This window comes from Megalopta genalis, chromosome 5, assembly GCF_051020955.1.
Source record: "Megalopta genalis isolate 19385.01 chromosome 5, iyMegGena1_principal, whole genome shotgun sequence".
Lineage (NCBI taxonomy): Eukaryota > Metazoa > Arthropoda > Insecta > Hymenoptera > Halictidae > Megalopta > Megalopta genalis.
Window position 1 is genome coordinate 2,205,493 of NC_135017.1, and position 18,477 is coordinate 2,223,969.

The following is an 18,477-nucleotide window of genomic DNA, read 5'->3' on the forward strand; positions in this document are numbered from 1 at the left end:
GAGATCATTAAAGTATTATTCAACTTTTTTGTTAACTAATTGCTTAACACGATCTTTATTTTCTCGAGAACGTATTACATATCACCTCAACCATTTAAATTAAGATTCAATTTGCTTTCCATGAAAGTTGAATCGTATTTCAATTAAAATATACACTGAATTAATAATGTCTGGCAGTTAATAATGACTTGCAATTAGCACTATTTTCGAAAATGTAACGAACTGCTTACACTCGTGTAGGATTCGATTAAAAATATTACAGTTGACTTTTATTGTTGACAATTACAGCTTGTACGTAAGTTGCTTAAAAATTCTTGAAGAACGTAACGAAAAATACTACTTTGTGGAAAGAGGTTCCTTTTTCACGTAATATACGATTTGTGGTATTGGCGGATTGTCATAATTACCAGAAATGTTTAATTGTTAATTATTCGAAAACAAAGCTGGCAATGGGCAGATGTCGCTCTTGATTTTCATCGTATTGGAGGTATCGTGTTTGAATTATCGGTTAATGGATGTAGAATCGATCCGAATTATATTTCACATTTTGACAGGTTAAACAATATTCAGTAATAATATTAAGTAATAGTCAATAATATTTCATATACGAAAAACTCTACCTATAACATGTAGTGCATATGTATACATATATTATATTCTATATATTTCATACTTAATATATCCTATAATATAATATAATATAATATAATATGATGTTCATATATTTTACATTCTATGTAAAAAACTCTACCTATAACATGTAGTGCATATGTATACATATATTATATTCTATATATTTCATACTTAATATATCCTATAATATAATATAATATAATATGATGTTCATATATTTTACATTCTATGTAAAAAACTCTACCTATAACATGTAGTGCATATGTATACATATATTATATTCTATATATTTCATACTTAATATATCCTATAATATAATATAATATAATATGATGTTCATATATTTTACATTCTATATTATATTCTATATATTTCATACTTAATATATCCTATAATATAATATAATATAATATGATGTTCATATATTTTACATTCTATGTATTACATACTTAATGTTTATAATATTCTATATCGTATGATATGTTTTATATTCTGTATATTTCTTAAAATGCGCGTACATTTCTTTTACACAATATTACATTTTCTATACATTAATATTTCTTAAAATACATATTTTATATTATATTACATATTCTAATTTTATATTATATTTATATTCTATATGTGTTCTATGTCGAATATTCTTCATATTTCGTAAAATAATATGTATTTTACATTCGACATATTATGTATTCTTTATCAGATGTATTTTAGATTCTACCGTACGTACTTACATATCATAATCAACACATACTATGTCTAGTTCATAGTGCATATATTTAATAATATATTCTACATTTCATACTGATACCTTATTTTATATTTAGTATATTCTATATTTTATGTATTTTTCATATATTTCATATATTTTGCATATTTCGTATATTTAGTATATTTCGTGTATTTCGTATTTTTCGTATAGTTCGTATAGTTCATACATTTTATATTATCTAACTTTATACCATTGCAATTTATCTTCAGCGTTCTATATATATAACTTCGTAAATCTCCAGTAATGTCCACAGGTGTCGAATTAAGATATACAAATTAATGAGCATGCATTTAGGACAACTACATAAATTCACATTGATCCGCGTCCTCGATATCCAACCAATTAATTTGTTAGATCCGCAAAATTCATAGCTGTCGATTTTTAAGTTGAATTATCTCTAGCAATATATTTTTAGTAATAATAGAAACATTTAAATTGCTATATTATAATATGACGAAATATCTGAGAAAAAACGGAAAGGAGAAAGAAATGTCAATTATTAATTCAATAAAATTTAATTGGTTGAATCGTACTCTACTATGCTATTTCATAGCATTCTTGTGAACAAATTAAATGACGCTCTTGGCCTTGATTCATATAAATTGAAGCTCGCAAGAGTTTCAATAAATACAAATTTTATGTACATTAAAACGAAGTACTTCTACAAAATAACTAAAAATAAATAAATTTTGCAATTAAATGAAAATGGAGGTACATTTCATTTTATTTGAGATTTTTCATAGCACAAGTAGTAGTAACCCTAATTTCATTTACATTAGGACGTAACACACAAACAAAATAAATAAATAAAATTGGAAAAATGTAACTTTTTTTGGTTTTTACAAAATACAAATAACAGTGACCATAATTTTATTCACATTGAAACGGAGCACGTTCCAAAAATAAGTGAAACTCGTTAAATAAATTTATAAACGAATGAAATTAAAAAGAAATTACATTTTTTTTTTTTTCACAAGATTCATGTGACAGTTACTTCAGGTCGCATTCTAACGAAGTCCATTGACGAAAGGAGTCGATATAAATAAACAAATTTGCAAGAAAATAGAATTAAAAAAATTTAATTTTTATTTCATTTTTAAGAAGTTTATTATAATATTTGGACTTTCTGATAGCATTGAAAAATGCTCCAAATAAATTATTTTGACCATTATTCGACCATCGATAACCATTATTAAGTAGGTAAATTCTAGTTAAAATTTCTAGCAATAACTTATTGAGTATAGATGTTCTGTCCTTTAAAATTGGAATAAAATTCTAATCTATTGTCATCAACATTTAAGCATTCAAGTAAAGACACACATTAAGCATCAATTTTCTTTCCCTTCTAAGAAATTATTGCAATCGAAAAATCTCTAATCGCTGTAACTGCGAAGAAAATGGTATGTCAAGAGGTTAAGTTAGAATTCGCGTGAAACGCAGTTTCACTTTCTTCGGGGAATATGCAAAATCAGGTTCGCCGCACACGTTGCGAACGTGTTAAAGAGCTTCCGCGGTAGCTCGTACGAGCTAGCTCGAGGCAATACGTGGCGTAGGCGAGGGAACAACACTGACAACGTGAGAACAAAGACGTCTCCCGTTGGGCGAACTTGTCAGTGTCAGTATGTCTCGCACGCAATGTCTAGACTACGCTCCATTTGATCGAGCGGTTCCAATTTTTCACGTAACAATAAAGGGGCTCGGTCAATAATTTCTGTAATTTCGTGTGTAGAGGCGCCGCTGCGTCTTGACCTCTTCACTCTTATAATTTTCGCAGAATTCCTACAATTTCTGTTTTAGTAATCAGCTAAACGAAAGGGAATTCCATGTTTCATTCGAACATTTCTTAATGCGATAAGATTTCTTCACATCTTCAAAAGTTATAGATAAAAGTTGTTACAGATAAAGTCGTACAAACGGAAAATGCGGGCTTCCTGAGATCATTTGAAGTAACTTTTTCCTTAGCGAAAATGCAATCCGCGACTTCGTTTACGAGTTATTAACGTAAAACATTGACTAATGAGAGGCGAGATCAGCTGGCGCGAAACGGCTGAGCCAACGAGAGCTTAAAGTTGTGCATTTTTTTACGTAGAATATGATTCCGAAATAAAAAATTTAGTAAAGTTTTAGTTGTGCTCATATACAGGGTGATTCTATAAACTTGTACACATTACTGCACATTTTAAAGTTAGAAATAGAAAAAAATGATAGACGAAAAATCATATGACAAATACGTTCTAATTTCCTATGATTTTATTTTTTATGTGGATGCATCGATGCACCCGCCAGCTACAATTGCACTTTATTCTTTAATGCAACTGATCGATCCATTCTATTATCCTGTATATAAAACTACTAACCCAAGGTCATCGAAATTTCAATACTTTTCGAAATATTTGGCGACATATATCCGAAATAATATACAGGGTGTTCGGAAAATCGTGGTACAACCGGCAAGGAGGTGATTCTACATGCAGAGATAAGTCGATAAAAAAGGATAACATTTTTTTATTCAAGACTCCATTTTCGAGAAAAAAAATAGGTTGAAAATATAATACTATTGAATAGGAATCAAGTGACGCATCTGATCAACTCATACAAATTCTACTTCTTGTCATACTACAAGCCATACAAACCTGACGGATCTTTAAACTTATTTTTTTCGAAAACGCAGTCTTAAATGAAATAATGTTACTCTTTTCTTCGACTTATTTCTCCATGTAAAATCATCCCCTGGCCAGTGGTACAAAAATGTTTTGCCACTCTGTATAATAACGAGTCAAACTCACGGTTTCATATATAATTTATTAATTATGAATATCACTAGTTTTTTTTTTTTAAATCGAAACAAAATTTGATTCTTCTGTGTCCTAAATCTAGGAATAAAAGTAAATTTAAATATACAAAGGAAATATAAATTTTCTCTGTCGACGAGGGAAACGATCAGAGACAAAAAGGAGTTTAATGGTCGATATTAATAAAATGAAAGTTATTATTTATTATATTATTATGACTCATATTTTATTTATTACTTTATTATTACTCTACATATATTACTATATAGTATACTACTATACTATATAGTATATTACTATAATAATAATATAGTAATATTAATAATATAATATATATATATATATTATTATTACTTATTATTATTATTATTATGTACTTATAATATTACTGGATATGAATATATACTACATACATAATAAACGAAAAACATAGGAAAAATCAAATACTTATAACAGTTAAAAATTCAAATTGCTGCTGTAGACTGGTATTCAGCAAAGCAAGGAACACGATTCTTTTCTAATCTTAATTTGTAAACAATGTAAACACCTTCGTGTAGGACTGGCCTCAAAGTATTCTAAACATCCTGAAATTTGAGAATATGTTTCTGTTTTCACTAAAATTACAATTTAAATAGCCATTGATCACTACTTCTTACGCACGACAAGTATACTCATCATGACACAAAATGACAATGCCATTTCTCCATGACGAGTATACTCATCAAACACAGCTAACTGGTTAACGTCACGCGAAGTAGAAGTGTCGGTAGAACACCGTTCGAAATGTTGTTCGTTACGCGCATGCGACTGAAGAATAACCTCGAGATGCGCGAATTGATCGAAAGGGAGTGGATAAATGCATTTCAGGACAACCGAGACAATATCCGACGGCAAGCGAAGGACAATATTCTCAAGATACAACAGGAAAATCGACGCGGATACAATCGACGTCGGAAAGATGCGAGGCGGTACAAGGAAGATGAATCGATCGCCATGAAAAGGACGCAGATGGGGTCTGGATTGAAATTCGATTCAAAATATCTCGGTCCGTACCGAATCATCAGAGTATCGCGCAACGACCGTTACGATGTGCACAAGGTTGGAGGTCATCCAGGCCCTCGACGAACATCTAACGGCAGTCGAATACGTATACGAAGCCATGGATCGACGGCGATAGCGACTTGCATAACGACGATAGTTCAGTAGATATCTCAGGACTGATATAGGCGCAGAACAACGTGGTGTAGGGATATTGGGAAATACAGTAATTCCTCCCAGAAGTGTTCGGAGGTCGGAATTAAAACCGGCAGATCTCAGAATACAAAGTCGCGATTCTTTGAGAATTGCAGCTCGTTTTAATGGAAACTCGGGCCAGTCGACAAAAAAAAGGCACCGGCCAGCATGCAGGTGTACATTGACAGGAATACATAGTAATGCTAGAATAAAAATGATGACTTAACTTTTTTATTCCAACTTTTTGCTACGATTCGAAGGCCACTTATTATATAATAATATTATTCAAAGGCGATTCGGAGGTCACATGACACATTCGATGATTACATACCTAGTACCTATCACGTACCTCGTAGCAGTGCGGTTTTTCTTACCCGTCTCACGCCCAAACAGAGCATTTTATATTGTCTTCCGGGAATTCGCATTGCAGGCCGCATCACACGCTTAACCGAATCCGTCATCCGTTAGCATCGACGTAAAAATAAGTTACATAGGCGTAGGACTAACACAGGGAAATTCACAGCAACCCGAAATTTGGCATTTCCGGCAGAAATTACTATAAGGATCGCGCATCACCAAATACTACTGTGATCAAAAAGTAAGGTGAAATTGTCATTTAAAACTCCGGGGCATTAGAAAGGCAGGTAATTTTTTTTCCTAGGTTGGTAGGACTGTCTGTAACATTTGCCAAGCGTCTGTTTGTCAAAAGGTTTAATTATCTCCGAGTTACACATGTTTTTGTAGACAACCGAAAGTGAATTTTTCGATTTTTACAATGGGTGATTTTGTTGAGCAAAAAACTTGCATCAAATTTTGTTTGCGGAACGAATATTCTTGTGCGGACACGTTGAAAATGTTGCGGAAGGCCTTTGGTGATCAAGCTATGGCACAAAAAAAACGTTTATAAGTGGTACAACGAGTTCAAAGCGGGCCGAGAACACGTTGAAGACGAACCGCGCTCTGGACGACCATCAACGTCTATCGACGAGGGCCACGTCCAAAAAATCGAAGATTTGGTGCTTGAAAATCGTCGATTGACAATGAGAGACCTCGCTGATAGTGTTGGAATATCATTTGGCCCAGCCCAAACCATTTTGAAGGATGTTTTGTGTCTCAAACGCGTCAAGTCTCGATTAGTGCCAAAATCGCTCAATTTTTTGGAAAAAAAGCGTCGCGTTGATGTGTGTGAAACTTTGCTGTCTGACTATCAGGACCACTTGAAATGCATCATTGCTGGAGACGAGACTTGGATTTACGCATACGACCCTGAAACAACCGACCAATCCAGCGAATATCGTGCAAAAGGTGAAGCAAGACCGAAAAGACCACGGCAAAGTCGATCGAAAATCAATGTCATGTTGACAGTTTTCTTTGATTATCGTGGTGTGGTGCACTATGAATTCCTTCCGCTGGGCCAAACTGTCAACAAAGAATATTATTTGAGCGGTATGCGTCGTTTGCGTGAAGCTATTCGTCTGAAACGGCCGGAATTATGGGCGAACAACTCTTGGTTCCTTCATCACGATAATGCACCATGTCATACTGCATTGGTTCTTCGCGACTTTTTTGCCAAAAACACGACTCATATCGTTCCGCAACCATCGTATTCGCCTGATTTGGTTCCGTGCGATTTCTGGCTATTCAGCAAACTCAAAAGGCCAATGCGGGGACGCCGTTTTGACACGATTGAGGAGATAAAAACCGAATCGAAAAAGCTCTTGAAGGCTATACCGGAAAAAGACTATTCCGACTGTTTCGAGGACTGGAAAAAGCGTTGGAAACAGTGCGTTTTATCGGACGGGGATTACTTTGAAGGGGATGAAATTGATTTGGAAGAATAAATAAAGAATTTACATTTTATAAACAAATTCACCTTACTTTTTGATCACAGTAGTATACGTGATCGAAGGATGCGAGGTACGACTGTGAGCGCGCGCGAGTAAGCGAAATAAAGTTCGGAGTAATTTGTCTTAATCAGTTCCTGTAACCAAAACCCTACATTATTTAACGAAGGAAAAGAACTATTGTTTGGATCCTATTCCCTGCAAAAAAAGATTTTTAAGAAATTTCTTTTTCTTACATTAAATCGCGAGAACAATACGTGATACGTCTCGCCATGTGGCATCTCTATTTTTGTCAACTCGTGACGCTATCGATTGCCTCTATAATGTCACAATATTCACCTTGTTAATGTGCCACAGACCATGAGATACTTTTACCTGGACATTTTAAGTTCATTTCTATTTCTATAAACATATATGTGCACAATGTTCCACCATTTAATGTTTAGTTTATTTCAATCAGTACACGGGAACAATTAATTAATGCATCAAATTGATTTTCAGTATCCGTAGCATAAGAAGAAACACAACAATATTATGATGACATATACTAACATTCAGGGTATTTAAATTACTCAAAATCGGGAAATAAGAGGTTCCTGAGGTCATTTGAAGTAACTTTTTCCATAGCGCAAATGCAATCCGCGGTTTTGTTTACCAGCTATTAACGAAAAACAATGACCAATGAGAGGGCGACATCAGCTGGTGCGAGGTGGCCGAGCCAATGAGCGGAACTGAACTTCGTCCATAATTCGTATAACTCTGGTCGATAACTGTTACCTGCAACTGACAAAATGTTCCTCTTCGATAACTGTTATGTGAACTACGGATTTTATGCATTTGTGGCAAAATGGAGTAGTTGCAATTTGAGATGAAGATGAAAACAATTTTTAAATGTCAGTGTATTGTTTTCAATATATTAAAATTATCGCTGACAAAAAGAACTTGCTATTTTGTTTTTATTTCTTACAATTGGTATAGATTATTTTACAAAAAAACTCTGCGGTCCAGAATAGCATTTCTCTTAACGATAACGCTAATTACTAACCAAAACAAAGTTCCCTCATCAATAATGATTATGAACAATGAAACCAAACTGTCGATCGCTCATAACTATTACCTATAAATAAATAATGAATCGAACTTGAGTCAAAGTAATAACTGTTGTATCACGACATTTTTCATATTGTTTATAACAGTTAGAGTTCCTGAATTAATGTAATACGTGGCTACGTAAGCGCGAACCTGATCAATAGTTTTATTTTAGATTGTTTTCGCAGTGTACATTGTGCAAGGATTATATTAGTAACGTATTTATAGAATCGATGACGATAAAATTTTCAGGCTTGAAATCTTGTTACGTAAGGCATTCGTGATTTGACGACTGCATATCGCGACAGATGCATATCTGGTTGCTGCCCGTATGACAATATAACTGCGCGTATGACTGCGAACTGATGACTGGACCGCAGATATTTATCGAAAATGAAAATTGTCTGCATTAATTGCAAGGGGAGCTAGGTAATATTTATGAAAAAAGGCGGTTCAAATATTATTATTAATACATAAACGGGTAAAGCAAGTTGCATTAATTTTTACGGTTTAGGAAAAATACGTAATTGTAATGCTAATTGCTAATTGTAAGCTAAATTAATCAGTTATAGTAAATTCTCTTTAATTGACCCTCAGCTTGGAATCAAAAATGGACAATTTGGGAAGAGGGGATACGGTTATTCGAGCCTTGCGGCTCGTTGTTATAGTTGTTGGTATTAGATTGCAACACTGGTTAAGGTTATTTATAATTTAATCATTAATTAATATGTATTATTATATATTTATTATTAAAATATTTGATTTTACATAAAACAAAATATTTGATTTTGATAATATAAAACATGAAGTAAAACAGTTAATTTTCAGAATCTAAAAAATAAAGTACAATCTGTTGTTTTGATAACCTGAAACATAAAGTAAAACATTTGATTTTGTTAATCTAAAAATTAAGTACAATCTGTTGAACAATCAAATTTACGTTAATTGTTCAAAATTTGCTTCTCCTGCTTCAATGCAATTTCTAAAATTATTCATGATTGTTTCGTTACAATTTCATTCCATGCATTTTGTAAAGCTAGCTTTAACACATTCGATGACTTGGATGATCGATGGGAGATCTGCTATCTACAATAATAATAACAATTTTAATTTTTTTAAAATAATGAAATAAACTATATGCAAATATTATATTATATTATATATAAAATAATTTGCATAAACTATATGCAAATTGTTTTATTATCTGCACTATTTACTACTTATTACTGCTGCTACTTCCATTGCTACTGCTACTTCTATTGCTACTGCTACTTCCATTGCTACTGCTACTTCCATTGCTACTGCTACTGCTACTGCTACTGCTACTGCTACTGTGTGCTTGCTATTACTTACCTTAATTTATATTATAATATGTTACGATTATTTTGTCTATATTCAGGTCTGTCAATTCGTGCCTTATATCAGATAAAATTAATGTAATGTTCATTCAACATCACAGAATGCGATAGAAGCATACTTATATTTGTCCAATATTGTGCTTTCACTTCATCTAGAGTTTCAGTAGTTTTACCACTTAAGATGTTACTGAGCTTGATAGTATTTCAAATCCAAGATTTCTTTTTAGGACATATTTACATTTTTCTTTTATTGTTTCTCAACAAATAGTAGTGGCAATTTGAACTGTCTAATTAACCAAATCTAAAATTACGTGTATTGAATCACTTAACGATAATGTGTGCGACTCTAATTGCATTGCAGCAACTGACAATATAATAAAATGCGGATGTCTGCTGTGTTGCTGAAATAGGTTTCGACAACCTAGAAATAAGTGAAAACTTGATTACCTCGTATGGAATTAATGGTGCAGTTAATTCTAATTATCTATGTAAAACAATATGAATGATAATTACTTCTTTGATAGCATGCAAATGTCCTTGCATCGCAGTTAGATTAGTATAAGAGTGAGGTTAGTACAACAATTACAGCAACATCAAAATAACAATTGCACTGGTACAATAGTTAAATTAATATAACATTAGATTGGTATAATAGTTACATCAGTGACACAGTTAATTTAGTATAACAGTTAGATCATTATAGCATTTAGATCAGTACAATAGATAGGTTAGAAAAACAGGTAGATTTGTACAACAGTTAGATCAGTATAACAGTAACATTAGTATAACAGTTGCACTAGTAGAAGAGTTATATTGGTATAATAGTCAGATGAGTATAACAGTGAAATCAGTACAACAGTTAGATCAGTATAACAGTTGTACGCATGCAATAATTTGATTAGTATAATAGTTAGATGAGTACAACAATTAAATCAATATAGCAATTAGATCAGTATAACAGTAACATTAGCATAACAGTTGCACACATATAATAGTTAGATTGTTAGAATAGTTAGATATACTCTACCGGTATACCAGTTAGATCAGTTGTATATGAATTAAATTGGTACAACAGATAGATTCGAACTACACTTAGATTAATATATAAAATTAAGAAAGACATAAGTAAATAACGTGAACAATTTGAGTAATACAGAACTCATGCAGTAAGCAATAATAAAACTACATCAAGATACAATAACATCTTGAAAATAAAGCTAGATATATTATAATAATTTAATTAAATAAGATTAGAAATATATATATATATATATATATATATATATATATATATATATATATATATATATATATATATATTATTGCAGTAAGCAATAATAAAACTACATCAAGATATATATATATATATATAGTATATAAAGTGACAGCATGAGTTCCTAAAACAGTACTTAGACGTTGTACACGATTTACAATTTATTTATATAACACCTTGGATTATTATTTATAAAAAATATATTGACAAGCAGGGCTACGTCATAGTGACTGAAGACCCCTGACCCTTACATATTTAACCCTTCACCCACAACTCCCCATTTTGAATAACAATAATTGGCTAATTATGTTTTCATTTGCAATTTTTATAAGTACCAAACATTATTGTATTTAACTCTGCTTTCCAATGTACCAACTGTATCACAACTTACCAGGTGTACTTCTATATTCTACTTCTATATATAAATTTTCACGATGAAAATAGAAAATATTGTACTTTTATCTTGAAGTGTTCTTGGGGTATTTTTGTAAAGCTTGTTATTCATTCTTGTTTGTTATGTTTTACAATATTATAAGGTTATTTTCATAGTTACTCTCACTTTTCTAATTGAACATATTTGCGTTTTTAACAATTGATATTTTTCTTTTTTATTGTATACGAAAATGCAAAAACTATCCTTATTTTGCGATATTATATTTTCTTTTAATTCCTGCCAAGTCTTTGTTGTATCATATTGTCTCCGCATGTTTGGCAATGTTTATAAATTCCAGGCACTTCTACGTTTGTTCTATCTTTTTACACAAAACTTTCTTCCTGCTTTTAACAATTTCGTAATTAGAATTCTTGGAAGTAAAAATGTGAGATAGTTTTTTATTTTGATACAATATTTTGATTTTCGATTCCTGTAAATGTTACTTAATATTTTCTATATTTTACAATTTTCGGAGGATCAGTATACATATTACATACAGGGTGATTCACTCGAATTGAACATCAAAGTTATTTCCGTTACTACAAAAGTTAGGGAAAAATGACAAAGTACTATTTAAATGGTTTCAAAGCGTTCATCCGATGGTTACAAAGAATCGTTTTTCCAAGGTCATTTTAATGATTTTTCTTTCATCATTCTTCTAACGTTTATTTTTCATAGCGCGATATTATTGCTTGCATCAAGACGAATTCAATGACATATAATACTATAACCTTGGGATGGCTTTGACAATTAACAAACCAATTGAAATTTAAAAAATACATAACGGTACTCGGCATTTTGAGTAACTCAGCATTTTTGTAATAAAATCAGGTAAGTTACACCGTTTCTGTATTCTTTAGAATTGAACTCATTTTTTAATTGTCAAGGTCATCCCAAGATCATGATATTATAAAAATGATTTTTTTTATTCAAGTTGAAACAATTTTTATTGTTTCAGAATATTGTTTACAATTGGTTATAAATTTTTATATTAATGTGCGTAATTTAAAATAAAAGTATTCTATATTTTTTTGCATGATGCTTAGGAACTTACGAACTCCTTTTTATTCAAAATTTTAACAAGTGGAATTAATGTACATAATGTAATTATTAATATTCTTATTAATTTACTAATACTCTGCAACTGTTCCCATAAAATTTATAAAATTCGCAAATTAGTAAATTCCCACGATAGCAGGATTATAATAAAATAAATTATAATGCTACAATCCAAACCATTAACAGAAACATGAAAAAAAAATTTACTTTATGAAACTATCAAATTATCATGCTTTCAAAATAAACTGTAAACTGCGCCTGACAACTATCGAAATATTATATGTAAATGTTTCACAAACCAATTATAATAAAAATATTCGATACCAAAATATGCAATACTATAATTTTATTTTAATTATGCGAATAAAAAAAATTTCGATCATTCTCAAAATTCGTCTAAATTTAACGAGTGAGATCTTTTGCTAATTATATAAATGCAATGTAAAATTAATTACAGCAACAACAAAAGGGGATCTTCAAGACATCTGTGGATATATAATAGAACCATTGTCTAACTTTTAATTTGAAAAGTATATGGTACAACATTGTATTTCTATTTAATTAATGACTGTTTTTCTGTAGTAATTCGATTCCCCATGTTTTTATTATTTTAAATACTAGCTAAGAATAGAGTATCTAGAATTAAATGAATTAAATGAAGTTTTGCGTTTTCTATTTGGGGTCTATCATGACACCAATATGTACCAATCATTTTTGAGCAAATCATCATACCACTTAAGGGTTAAATAGAGATTGATATGTCCCCTCGAAATGTCAATCCTGGAACGTCATGCAATGTGCTTGTGGCATTCATAAAAATAAGAATTCCTGCTATCCACGAGTACAACCTTTAAAATGCCGTCGCTCGGGTCAGAATTGACCCAGTTCTCTAATCGAAAGGATAAATAGACCGAATAGGAGTTTCCCCTTTAATATTAGAGATACTGACTGTTTCATCGATCGAACGATTAGAGTCGGTCTTATGTACTCTCAATTACTATCCCTCGAAGGGTTAAATAAAGCCCGGTTACGTGGCATGCGTTACGAGGTCAAACTCACAATCTTTTTACACCCGACACATTACCGACCTATGGGAGTTTAAAGGGGGAATTCTGGCTTCGAACTTTCAAGAAACCAATTTTTTTTTTTGCATTTTTCTCTGAAGGTATAAATATCCCGAACTATACATAAATAAAATAACACATGAATAAAAGTGTACATAAAACGGTAAATACCGACGAAAATTAAGGAACTTTACATATCATTAACATTTGAGTAAAATTTTATATTTTATTATTAAATTAAAAGTACATATGTATTAGAGGGAAGCATATAATACATTGTTTTTGTTGCAATATTGTTTTATTTAGTGCATACGACAGGAAAAAAAAATATAAAATAAAAATTTTTAAAATAAGAAATAAAACAGAACAAAATAAAAGAAAAAAATTAGAAAATTAGAAAAAAGTGAAGTTAATAGTACCGTTAACATGATACAAATTTGTATTGTATTTTAAGAAGATTTATTACACTCAAGGATATGTATGTAACACGTTTCTTAGCTTTCGACGGTATGTGTATGTGCTGAACGGTTTATCTCAATTCGCAAAAATGGCGCAGTCACAAATATTCGAAATACAGGTTTTGCAAAAAATTAATCCTTTTGTAAATCATAGCCAGCTTCTTGCACTCCAAATTAATCTTTTTGCGAATCAAATTCACCTTGCTACAAATAAAATTAACCATTTCACTTATAAAACTTGGTTGTTTTTTGTTCAAGTTTCCAAAATATGAATTTATATATTTATTTAGGAAATGAAACAAATTTCATTATGAAGGTAATCAAATAATTTATAATCAAATAAGTGAGTTTAATTTGAAGAAGGGTGAATATAATTTGCAATCGAATGAACTTGCAGTGCAAAAGGTTAAATTTTATCTAAAAGAGGAAGTAAAATATAATTAACAGAAGGATGAATTTGGTTTTAAAAAAGGAAAATATAATTTGTAAAAGAATTTGAATAATAGAAGACTGAATTTTACCACTTTATGTATCACTTGTTTAAGAAGAAAATTGCTATGAGGAAGAGGATGTTTTCTATCTGATAAAACATGATAACTAGTAGTAGTTTCAAAATTACATTTGCGGACTGCGTTATCAAAGGATATTATCACAGTAAAAAGAAACATTTAACAAAGGAAAACAAAAGTGTCTCTTCAAAATAGACGAAAAATACTTCGTGTTTCTTTCAATTTTTCTAATCAATTATTAACAACACCTAACTGAAATGAATTTAGACTGTTTCATGTAACGAAAGAAACTGATAAAATGCAATGAGTATGCAATGTATTTCCATTTTTATACAACAGCTTGTATATTGTTATTAATAATCTTCTAGAGTATCGCGAGACAAATCCAACAAGTATAATGAACATATACCTTGGATCATTTAATCTCGAGATATTTGCGTCTGAAACATTAAGTAGTCAACTTTCAGACGCAAGTATCTCGAGGATAAATAATTCAAAGTATACAATCATTATACTTGTTGGATTCACTTTATCACCCTCTATTAAAATACATATGATTCTATTTAAAATTGAAGGAAAATATTTTATCGAAAAAGTTCGCTTTTCAAATGCAAGTATCTCAGGATTAAATGATCGCAATATTACGATCATTATATTTATTGGACTCATCTTATCATGCTCTACAAAGACCTCGAAAGCAAACTACAAAGAGTCTTCTATTTCCAAATATCATAATTTGCAAAGCTTCAAAAGATCGGTTCCGTTTTATCCTACGTCCACCAGAATGGACGGAAAGACCAGGAACATAAAAATAAGCGTGTTATGCTTAAATTTCATAGCCATGTTTGTTGAGCTATATTTCAATTTTAGGAATGGGAATCTATCAGTGGAAGTAGCGTCTTATTGTCCCATGTTGGCAATATCATTATTTATTCGTTGAGGGTCTTCGTTTTTAGTCTGTCGCATCTGATGTCTGTAGTTTGGGTCGTGAATTGTTTGACCTATCGTGCCAGCCAATCAATCACCTGTTGAGGTGATAATATCATCTGATACTAAAATATACAGGGTATTTCACAATTATTTTAACAGCGGAAAGTGGGGGGTAGCTGAAGTTATTTGAAGTAACTTTTTCCTTTACGAAAATGTAATCCACGGTTTCGTTTACGAATTATTAACGAAAAATACTGACCAATGAGAGGCGATTTTTCTATCCCTTCCCTCACTATGATAAGAACATGTTTCGAACAAAGGTTAATCAGTTTTTGATCAACTATAGATCGCAACATGAAAGATTTCGGAAAAATGTTTTATTGCAAGAAATTAAGGTCATTCGTACTTTTTTTAAATGACATGGTATATTTTTGCTTCATATTGTTGTAGTCTGTGTCAAGATGAATTCATTAACCTGTTATACCATGACCTTCAGATGACCTTGATATAAGAAATTCATAAGTTTTCGTTGCAAGTTGTTTTATTTTATGAATTTTACGTGAACGAACTTGTTATGTACGCTTTGAATTATAACAAATGTTCAAATTGTAATCAATTCTTTTGGCGTCGTGGTCACCTGAGAATAATTTGGAATAATTTTTTTTCACCATCTGTTGAACTATCACTTTCTATACGCTTTCATCTAGTATTGTTTTTATTTAGAATTGTTTTGTTTAGCCATGTTTGATTAAAGGTTTCATGTTTGGTAACAATAAGATGCCAAATATTGAGGAATCTTGAGATTAACCCTTTAATCTTTAATTATATATGAATAGTAGATTAAAAACTTCATTGAATCCACTATACAATAGTATTTATGAAAATAATTATATGCTTACCATTTTTAAGATATTTGTAACATAATAAAATCCATGGTGCGAGACTAATTTGGAATCTGGATGTCAACAAGCAGACGAAACACTTAATACGCAACATGTCGATGAAAAGTTACTCAAAATCGGGCAATGAGGGGTTCCTGAGGTTACTTGAAGTAACTTTCTCCTTAAAGCAAATGCAATCCACGGCTTCGTTTACAAGTTATTAACGAAAAACACTGGCCAATGAGAAGCGAGTTCCGCCCATTGACTCGACTGCCTCGCGTCAGCTGATCTCGTCTCTCATTGATCACTGTTTTGCGTTAATAACTCGTAAACAAAGCCGTAGATTGCATTTACGTTAAAGAAAAAGTTACTTCAAATGACCTCAGGAACCCCACATTTCCCGATCTTGTATAACTTTTGGTTCACCCCGTAGATAACATCTTAAGACATTAGTCAATATTTTGGAGAACGTGACTTACGCCGCTATGATACTTGTTTTGTCCGTACGTTCGGTTAGTCGCCTAACGTACATGCGCGACCGAACTATTGTACGCTCGATTCGCGCTTCCTACGGCAAATTAATGACGTGGAAGGGTCTCTAGTAGTCTTAGAGAACTTTATTTTTTGTGTTGTACTCTCTGCGAGCGCTGGTGGAAGAATGCTCTTCCAACGCTGGAAAGTCGTGGAAGAGCACCCGTGGATGGAGGTAGATTGTTTATTATTGGTCAAGGCACGAATCACCCCTTGGAGGGGGCTGTCTGCCTTGACCCTTGTTGGGGCCTGAGAGGGTTTCCCCAATGGTGGGACCTTTTTATGGCCCTTGTCTCTGGACGCAACAATACTGTCTCACTCATATGATATCACAGTGAAGTTAAGAGGAAGCGCGTAAAGATCGTAATACAGCGCAGTATCCCAATAAGCACTGGACGTCTTAAAGACGTCCATTTCACGTCCACTTTATATTTGAACGTCGTACGCTCTAAAATAAACGTCTTTAAGACGCCTTATTCAGACATTAAAAGGACGTCCAATTCGATTTGTCATTAAGACGTATTAAAGACGTCTTTATGCTATCTGAGGTTATAATTAGCGTTTGGAAGGCGAAATAATATCACGTGCAATCATAAAGTCACTGTCGGTCTGTGAGACACGAATGTCTCGCACGGCTATACACCTGCGCGATCCGCTGTTACACAGTTTTGCTGAACTAGACCCGGTGACCGAGACACGTTGCCTATCGATCTATTTCGCAGGCGCGTAATGTGTGTTGGGAGCAAACACTTTCGTCTACGCGTCTACACAGTTAGCTGAAGATATATCAACTACTGTCGGGGAAAAGCTACTGTGTATAAGCGGCTTTGTCATGGGTGGGCTCAGTCGATTACCGTGACAGCGCTTAGGTATACTATGCGAGCTAAAGAATCCTTGTCGCAACTGTTACGCTATCTGCAAATATTATTCGTGGCATATTGGGTAGCGGTCAGAAATTTAAGGCAATGTATTTTTATTTCAGTTATACGCAGATTATATATGTCTGTAACATATTTATTTCTAATATTAAAACATATTTATAGTTTTGAAATCTACAGATGCATGTTTCACTTTCTTAACACCAGATTTACGGATGTTGATTTTATATACAGTGTCCACAAAAGTGTTCGTGCGCCTCTTAAAACACAATAAATTTTTCAATACTGAACGAAATGAGTTGAATTTTTTTTTTCAGATGATAGAGGAACTAGTCTACTATACGATGGCTAAAAAGCTTCTTTTTAATTTGCTATTTCCTGGAATGAAAAGAAAAAATTAAAGAACCTTGTTTTATAATTTAGGATTTTTAATTTGTTGTAATTCATAACAACGCAAACCGATTTCGATAAAATTTTCAATATGCATAGCGAGACCTACGAAAGACATTTTTTAAACTTTCGTTATAGCCTCAGGTAAAAAAAGTTAAAAATGAGAGATTTTGATTGTTTTGTCATTCCAAACAACAGAAAAATGAAAGAAAAAAAGCATTTCTGTCATCGTCTAGTAGACTAGCCCGTCTATCATCTAAGAAAATTTCGAGTCATTTAGTTCAATCTTAAAATAGTTATTGCGTTTGAAATGGTGTACGAACATTACATATATACAAACACTATATACA

At 32.0% G+C, this 18,477-nt stretch overlaps 1 protein-coding gene across 2 annotated transcripts in view; it reads left to right on the forward strand.

Moving 5' to 3' along the window:
- The window catches only part of LOC117218267 (uncharacterized), a 165,223-nt gene that overhangs the window by 70,145 nt on the left and 76,601 nt on the right, over positions 1 to 18,477 (forward strand). The gene's annotated exons all lie outside the window — the stretch shown is intronic.